The sequence below is a fragment of the Dromiciops gliroides genome, chromosome 2 (assembly GCF_019393635.1).
Source record: "Dromiciops gliroides isolate mDroGli1 chromosome 2, mDroGli1.pri, whole genome shotgun sequence".
Lineage (NCBI taxonomy): Eukaryota > Metazoa > Chordata > Mammalia > Microbiotheria > Microbiotheriidae > Dromiciops > Dromiciops gliroides.
Window position 1 is genome coordinate 27,173,624 of NC_057862.1, and position 9,388 is coordinate 27,183,011.

General features: G+C 35.6%; 1 pseudogene; it reads right to left on the reverse strand.

Moving 5' to 3' along the window:
* Positions 1-300: 300 nt before the first annotated feature.
* Positions 301-7,569, reverse strand: LOC122738198 (annotated as a pseudogene).
* Between the last annotated feature and the right edge of the window lie 1,819 nt (positions 7,570-9,388).

Below are 9,388 nucleotides of genomic sequence, written 5' to 3' on the forward strand. Positions count from 1 at the left end.
ACTGGCCCTGGAGTCAGGAGTACCTGAGTTCAAATCCGGCCTCAGACACTTAACACTTACTAGCTGTGTGACCCTGGGCAAGTCACTTAACCCCAATTACCTCACTAAAAAAAAGAAAAAAGAAAAAAAAAAAAGAAGACATTTCATGGCCTGTATTTACAACCCCCTCAGTGCTAACTCAGCAATATTATAAAGGTACAAGGTTCACTAGTGATGAAAATAATGCAAAAAAGTTTCCTAAGTCACAATAATTGCAGAGTTGGAATTTATAAAAATAACAAAAATACAACATGGAAAAAGTCAAGATTCACTCTTATCTATGTCTTTATCTAGAACTTGCACTGCAGTAACTTTTTCTTGCTGCTGTTTCTTCCAAAGTTTGGCCACAGCCATCAGTTTGAGGCTGGACTGGTTTGCAGCATCTTCAGGAAAGAAGTAATTATGGTACTTTTCCCAGAGAGCATCAGCTCTATCTCCTGCCTGTTCTTTTTTTTTTCTCTTCTTAACCTTCACTGGCATGATTTTATCAATCTTTCATTATGAGATTATCACATGTCTTTCTGACTTTTCCCTATAGCTTCTCATAATTCTGTTGTTTTCTTCATAAATTTGTCTGCATTTGGCTCAACTTTCTTCATTTTATGAAGACAGCTAAAATTGGGAAACACTGATCCACATCTTCACACATTGTGTCCATCTTGGAAACATCCAGGAAAGACTTCCTGTTTTTTGTTTTGTTTTGTTTTTTATCAGACTCTTTGTTTAATTTCAAAGTCAATGGAATATTTCCAAAGCACTGCTGGTATGTCTAACTGTGGGTGGCTAACAGCCAACTCATAACTCAGGCTCCCTCAGTAACTTCAAGAATTGTCTCTAACTCGTCAAGTGTGATCCATAATGTACAATTTTCTGGTGCAAATTCTAGGAAATTTTCATGTTTCCAGCATTCCTTAAATTCTTGAAGCTTCAGTTCAAATTCATTGTAAACTTTAAATAATTTGTTTTTAGAACATTGGCCAGCAGAAGTTCCCAAAGCTCTTCTGGCAAATGTTAGATTTCTCTGTCTTATTTCAAACTGGGCACACAGTAGCCATGTTTTGGCAAATGTAAACTTTTTTGAATCTATTACAAACAAACTTGATATATCTGTCTGGTCCTCTCTGGTTCCTTTGCCTCATAAAGTGCATAATTGGTCTAGGAAAAAAAAAAGAATGAACAATTATATATACTGCTTCTAGTGCCTCATCTCTTGAATTAGTAGCATGATGGCAATGGCTTTTCTACACACCTGTAGAACAGAAATTGTTCATATTTTTCCACTTATGATTCCTTTTCTGGGAAATTTTTACATGATATCTAGTATATAGGTATATAAAATAGTTATACATATTTTTTTACTGTTGCAAAATTTTTCATGACCCCTACATTCATTTGTGGTCATGACCCACAGTTTAAAAAGCTAGGCTCTGGAATAGTGTTTGCTTCCACATTACTTTACATCAATCTCAATCAAACCAGGTGTCATAATTGCATGGATTAGCCTTTACTTCCCCTTCCAACTTGAATCTCCATTTGCTCACAGTAATGTCTTCAATATGTCACCTATCTCCACCTTTCTTTTCAAAGATTATGGAACTTTGACAGAGTCCTTGAGCTTCCTGCTTCAAAATCCTATCCAGGGCAAATTTGTAGATTATTTTAACATTTCAAATTCTTTCTGATTTTCTTCTAATGTTGCAAAGGCCACAAAAAGATCTTCATCATTATGCTCATCTTCAAAGAATTTCATAGCTCTTTCATATATTCTCCTTGTATGAGCAAAGTAGCTCTGTATGTCTTCAAAACTACCATTCTTGATCCAGTTTGTAACATCAAGGTGAAAGAAGAAAAATATTTCCTTAAATGCCACTCTTTTCTAGGTGCTCCCCACTGTACTTGCTCCTCCCACCCACTCCTGCTCCCATCTCTCAAGCCCCCACCCCTGCTGCAGTGTTTGTAATTCTTATACTCATAAGGCCACAGTCCTTGCTTCACTGTCCACAACCCAAATGCCCCACCTTCCCTTACCTGGCACCCAGCACCACCTCCATTTCCCCATGGTGCTTCAGGGAAGAGGCCATGGTGGCTCCACTGCCACTGACTGGGTCCTGAAGCAGAATAAGATATCTTCAGCATTATAAATCACCCCTGGGTAGCTATTGCAGGACATCAACAAGCCACCAGAACTTTTTCTAAATGTTCTCATGTTACTAAACACTTCTCCAAGGGGAAGGAAATTTTGTGGTTGTGTGTTTCTTAAATGGTTTAAAGAATTTCTTTCTAGAATTGTAATTGATTTCCCAGTTAAACATACAACCCAACTAAGAAATACCACTGTTCATAAAGTCAACCTTCTGTATGACTGTTCATACATTCTCTCTGAATTATTTCCTGCTTTCTGTGGGCACATGATGCTAGTTATACCCAGAAATGATAAGCTTGGAAGTTGTTTTTGGCCTCATGGTTCTTAGAGTATATAAGGGAGCTAAAATAAGGAAATATGATTTAAACCCAACTCACTCTGAACTCATATATGGCAATCCATGCTAATTGAATTTAAAACATTGTTAGATTGTTTTATAGGCCATGTGCTAAGGGCTAAGAAAATGATTAATATAAAAGTAAAGGTCCCGACTATTTACCATAAAAAACCTCTCTCCTCTCCATAAATAGATATAGAGATAGATAGAGATATGTGTATATATGTGTATGTACTTATATATATACACATACATGATGTGTATATATAGATATGTATATATCATGTGTATTTGTGTGTATGTGCATATACATGCATGTATATTTATATGCAAATACATAGACATATGTATACAAATGTGCATGTGTATACATGTACATGTGTATATATGTATGTATATACACACGTACACATGATATGTACATATCTGGAAATATATACCTATATCATGTGTGTATATGTATATACACATATATACACATATCCACATATACACACATCTCTATATCTATCTATCTATTTATCTATCTTTCTATCCCATGGGTTACCTAGGAGCCTTACAAAAATTTAGAAAATTTTCCCCTTAGTTGTTATCCACAGTTTGCTACTATATTCTATACTATAACTCCATACTCACAGAATGACATAGAAGGGATCCTGGTTCTACAAGATGTCTGAATTTCCATTATTAGTAAGGGCAATATAGGTATTGGTATTATGTATTGAAGATGCCATGTGCCTATTTCTAAAGGGAATGCATGTATGGTAACCAGAATATACCATTCAAAAAATATAACTTCTAATGTGGAGCAAAAATATTTCCTATAAATACACAATTATGACTTTTGAGATAGTTAATTATATTTCTAATATTGAGTAAATAAATTCATAAATAACAAGCTTTCTAGATGGAGGAGGCATAATACAAAGGAAATGGCAATAGACTAGTGGTCTGATGACACAGGTTCAAGTCTCCATTTCTTTCTTTTTTTTTTTTTTTTTTTTAGTGAGGCAATTGGGGTTAAGTGACTTACCCAGGGTCACACAGCTAGTAAGTGTTAAGTGTCTGAGGCCGGATTTGAACACAGGTACTCCTGAATCCAGGGGCGGTATTCTATTCACTGCGCCACCTAGCTGCCCCCAAGTCTCCATTTCTTAACATCAATTTTTAAAATTTAGTTTTCCAAATTAACTTCCTCCCCACCTCCCCTTAAGAACTCAAGGAATTCAATACAAGTTATATATGTGCAGTCATGCAAAACGATTTTTTCTGATTACCAGCTGCGTGATGTTGAGTAAGTCCCTGAAATTTTATAGGGCTCAGTTTCCATAGCTGTACAAGTTTTATAATAACTGAGTAATAATGCAGTTCTTAATTTTTTAGAATTTTATTTTCCAAATCACATGTAAAACAAATTTTGACATCAATTCTTAAAGCTTTGTGTTCCAACTTCTCTTCCTCCCCCCCTGAAGAACTCAAAAAATTCAATATAAATTATGAATAAGTAGTCATGCAAAACATCTCCACATAAGCCATGTTGTGAAAGAAAACAGACAAAAAGAAAACTTCAGATTAAAGAACTATAAAACAATTATGCTTCAATCTGTTTTCAGATACCATCAGTTCTTTCTCTGTAGATTGTAATTTTCAAAAGTCCTTCAGAGTTATAATAATGCAGTTCTAAATCTATAATCCTAGGATTTCTAGAAGCATAAGCACTCTAAGATTCCTTTTACCTCCAAGTCTGTGATTTCATGATCCCAAATGATACCCAATTCCTCTACTAAGTTTTCGGAGGTGGATAGGATTTAGAAGCACTCTAAATGTCCTTTTGTCTAGTTAAACTAAATTCCCAAAATTACACCTGTTATATCAGTGAATGGGTAATACATTTAAAAATTATATCTGAATTCAGAAGTGAGAAATCTACAACAGACTTATTAACCTATTTAGTCTATTAATTGTAGTAAATTCTCTATATTCAGGCACAAGTACAGTGTCATCCCATTAGAAGTAAAAATGAAAACTTTTCATCCATTTATTAAATCATTTTGTCACATAATGTTAAAGCTATAGATTTCACTAACTATATCTGAAGTGGATAAAAAATAAGCCATTGTTTTAAACTAATGAACAGTAAGGGTAACATATTGAATTACATTCCATGGCATGAAAAAGGATCACACAAATCAGAAAGGATATCTGTCATGAGTCACTTTTAAAAAAGGAAAAAGAGATAGATCATCATACAAAACTAATCTCTAAGGCTTATTCAAGTGTTGGGAAATCTATTTTCAACATGATTAGCTATATAGTTCTGTACTGTACAATAATTCCTCAAATGCTATAGCATTTCCAGTTCGTTAACTGTTAAATGCATTACTGATCCTGTCATTAGGATGAGATAAATGTCCAGCAATTAAATGCCTTGACATATTATGTTAAAGGCCATGGTATCTTTTAGTGATAATTTCAGACTTTATATATACAAACATGTATACATATATGTGTATGTGTGTATATCTATGTATGTGTTTATATGTGTGTATAGATGTATAGATATAATATATCTTTATTAAGGAAAGCTGGATAGTAAATCTAGCCAATGTTTTAGAAATATGACAATGTGATCTCTCTCTGTTTTTCTTTAATAATGCAAATACAAAACAGGGAGGGCCCTCTGCTGTCTGCTTTTCCCATTAGACTTAAACAAGGACTTCCTTAACTTCTGATCTGAACTTGTGACTTCCCTCAGTTGGGTATATCCATTGGATCTTTTCCAAAGCTTGTTTATACATAATTGTTTGCATGTTGTTTCTCTCAGTAGGTTTTGAGATCCCTAAGGGCAGTGTAATGATTGGAATGATGTCACCTGCTGGAGACTTACTGTAGGAAAGCTCCAACATGAGGAGAGGGCCTCTGAGGGTGTCAGGAAGTGAGGTTGGCTTGAGGGAGGAGGAAGTGAGAGGCTGGTGCGTTGGCTCGCTCTCTTTCCTGAGGACTCTGGTGGAGAAGGGAGCTACAAATGTGTTCTCCCTTTAATAGATAGATGAATCTAGGCCTTTCTATCTCTCTTTACCAAATTCTTATTATCCTTAATAAATGCTTAAAAGTCTAACTCTTGATAAAGCTTATAATTTGTTGGTGACCGCTCATTAGATATTTTAGACAGTATAGCTATTATTTTAACCCTTATAGCATGAAGTGTTTTTCTTTTTTATTCTTTCTTTATATCTCCACTGATGAGATCTCTCTCTCTCTCTCTCTCTCTCTCTCTCTCTCTTTCTCTCTCTCTCTTCTTTACTTTTTTTTCTCTCTATCTTCCCACCCACTGTCTATCAATATATCTGTTCTGCTAACTCTCAAAAGTAGAGAAATAGCTGGTAAATACAAATATAGACATTTGTATATGTAGAGACATAGACGTCGTTCTTCATTTTCAAAGACCAATGATATCACAAATGATTGATGTTGAATTTCTGGGGCTGAGCCAAGATGGAGGAGGATAGCTGGGAACTCACAACACAATCACTCCAGAAAACCTCCAAATAATGCCACAGGACAATTCCTGGAGCATAAGAACCCAAAAAGAATGGGCTGAAATGATTTTGCATCCAAAGATAGCTTAGGGGGTAGCTAGGTGGTGCAGTGGATAGAGAACTGGCCCTGGATTCAGGAGGTCCTGAGTTCAAATCCAGCCTCAGACACTTGACTTACTAGCTTTGTGACCCTGGGCACCCCGGGCAAGTCACTTTACCCCAATTGCCCCACCATAAAAGAAAAAAAAAAGAATAGCTTAGAAGGTTCACAGGAAAGGGTTGTCATACCAGGGTGGGAGTGGAGCCCAACCCTGAGGTCACACTGACACAGATCCACTCCCAGGCAGGGCTCACCAGAGATAAAGACCCTCAGAGCCTCTGAATAAGCTTCAGTGCTAGTGCTGTTTGGAACTAAGCTCACAGTCTGGTGAGAGGACTGAGCAGTTGGCCAGGGGGAGATTATAGATGTCTTTGATGACACTGAGTTGGAACTTGGGTGTTTCACTCCTGCTGGGACCCAGGAAGTAGGCTTGAGTGGCAGTGGCCAAGGTGTGGGAGAGGAGCAGGCTCATCAGATTTAATAACAACAGCACACAAAGTTTTGCTGCCTGGTTGATTAACAAGTTAGCCTGGAGTTATCTATGGACCAGAGAACAAGCCAGGGAAGTGAAGAACCTGCCCCTCCATATATACCACCTTAGAGCCCCTTGGTTGTAATCTCAGTTCCTTTGCCTTCTGGAATATTATATTCCATGCCCTCAGGTCTTTTAATGTAGAAACTACTAGATCTTGTGCTGTCCTGACTGAGCCTCCACAGTACCTTAATTCTTTCTTTTTGGCAGCTTGCAATATTTTCTCCTTGATCTGAGTGCTCTGGAATTTGGCTATAATATTCGTGGAAGTTTCCATTTTGGGATCTCTTTCAGGAGGTGATATATGGATTCTTTCAACTTCTATCTTACCTTCTGCTTCTAGAATATGGGGGAAACTTTCCCTGATAATTTCCTGGAATATAATTTCTAAGTTCTTACCTTTCAGTTATTCCAATAATTTTCAAGTTATCTCGCCTGCATCTATTTTCCAGGTCAGCTGTTTTCCAAGGAGATATTTTACATTGCCCTCTATTGTTTTTATTCATTTGGATTTACTTAATTGTGTCTTGATTTCTCATAAAGTTATTTGCTTCTATTTGCTTAATCATAATTTTTAAGCAATAATTTTCTTCAGAGAGCTTTTGTACCTCCTTTTCCATTTGACCAATTTGGCTTTTCAAGCTTTTGACCCTCCGTCATCACTCTCAATTATTTTTCCATTTTTTCCGCTACATCTCATGCTTTTCCTTCTACCTCTCTTACTTTATCTTCAAAGTTCTTTTTGAGTGCTTCTATGGCCTGAGACCTATTAATGTTTTTCTTGGAAGCTTTGGATAGAGGAGCCCTGATGTTGTTATATTCTTCTGAGCATGTACCTTGATCTTCTTCATCACTAAAGAAAGTTTCAATGGTCCTCATCTTTCTCTGTCTGCTCATTTTGACAGTCTTTTACTTAACTTTTAACTCCTTCTTAATTTGGGGCACTACTTCCAGGATGTATTGTCCCAAACTTCAGTGAATAGCCTGATGATACTATGCCTAACATAAGGTAGTATTATTACACATACATACATAATCTTAAGCAGGTTTAAAAGCATGTCTTAAAGTTCTATGGACATTTTTAGCTGAGAAGTGATCCAATTGAACTAAATTTTATTATTGTTCATACATAAAATGTTCTCAAATGCATCACTGAACAGTTTAATTCTATACTCTTAAAAAACAAAAGTTGAAACAAAAGTTACAGTGATATTTTCAAAGAATTGTGATTATGAATTGTTGAATCTTATTTTTAACAACTTGCTATCATCTGTCAACGATTCTGAGATCATGAAATTCTTGGAATATTTGTAAGAGATTCATGTCCCTGTGGATTAAGGAAGATTTAATATAAAGAATCCTTGACCATTTTAAAATGTTTTAAAATAAATCTTCTTATTTAATTTTCCCAACTACATTTAAATCTCTAATATGATAGCATCAAACAATTGCATAATTGTATGAGATTCCAGTCCAACTCATGGGAAAAAATCTATACTACACATTTGCTAACTGTGCCTTCTTTATTTGATGACATGTTGTAATGGAGAAACCATGATTTTCAGAGGCAACTAATTCTGCTGTCCAAAAGCAGAATCTACTGCTCTGGGCCATAATGAAGTCTTCTTATAGTTTACAAATACTAAAACAAAATTGGATGATTACTTGTCATGTATGCTGTATATGGTATTCTTCAGGAATGGGTTGATTTACTAGGCCTCAATTAATCAATCAATAAACATTTATTAAGTACCTTCTATTTTACAGGTACTATGCTACGTGCTAATTGTATCACCAGAGGCAAAAGACAGTTCTTTCTTACATCTTACATCTAATGGGAGCCTCTTAGGTCACAGGATCATAAGATCATGTACCTAGAACTGGAAGGGAATTTAGGGGTCATCTGCCTATCCTCCTCCTAATTTCTCATTCAACTTTCCTAAATTATGTAATTTATAATTGTTTTCTGTAATAAATAATGATATAGTGAGGTTATATGTGAGGATATATATGTATGTGTATATATATGAACATATATCCTCACATATAGCCTCACTATATCATGTTATATCTATCTGTCTGTTTATATGGAGAGAGAGAAGAGAGAGAGAGAGAGAGAGAGAGAGAGAGAGAGAGAGAGAGAGAGAGAGAGAGAGAGAATGAATTTGAGTCAGGATTTTAGTCATTAATCATTTCTCTAACTGACTGAAAATACTTTTCTCTACCTATTTCCTTCCTTTTTGTAAATAGATGCTGTTCTTTAATTTACAGTCATTGCTATTCTGTTGGTCAGGAGGCCTGTTTATGGTTTGGACTTTCAGATGCAAGATGTTTGGTTTAAATTAGCAACTCCATTTATTGCATTTCTAAACCGTATCTAAATTCAAATTCTGAGTCCACACACAGTGACTTCTTTGTTCACAAAATTTTCTCTAACTACAATTCTGCTTGCCAAGAATTCACTTTTTTGCTTTCTACATCCCACCAGTTGCATGACCACAAACAATTCATTTAACCACTGCTTTGATTTCTTCATATCTACAGTAAAAGGTCTGGACTACTTGATAATCAAGGTTCTTTTCTGATTTGGATCCTATGCCTACTTCAAATTCATCTTTTTCTCCTAATGCTGCCTAACAGGCAAACTGTTACCAACATTGCAATTTCTACATTCATATATTCTTTCATATTTATCCCT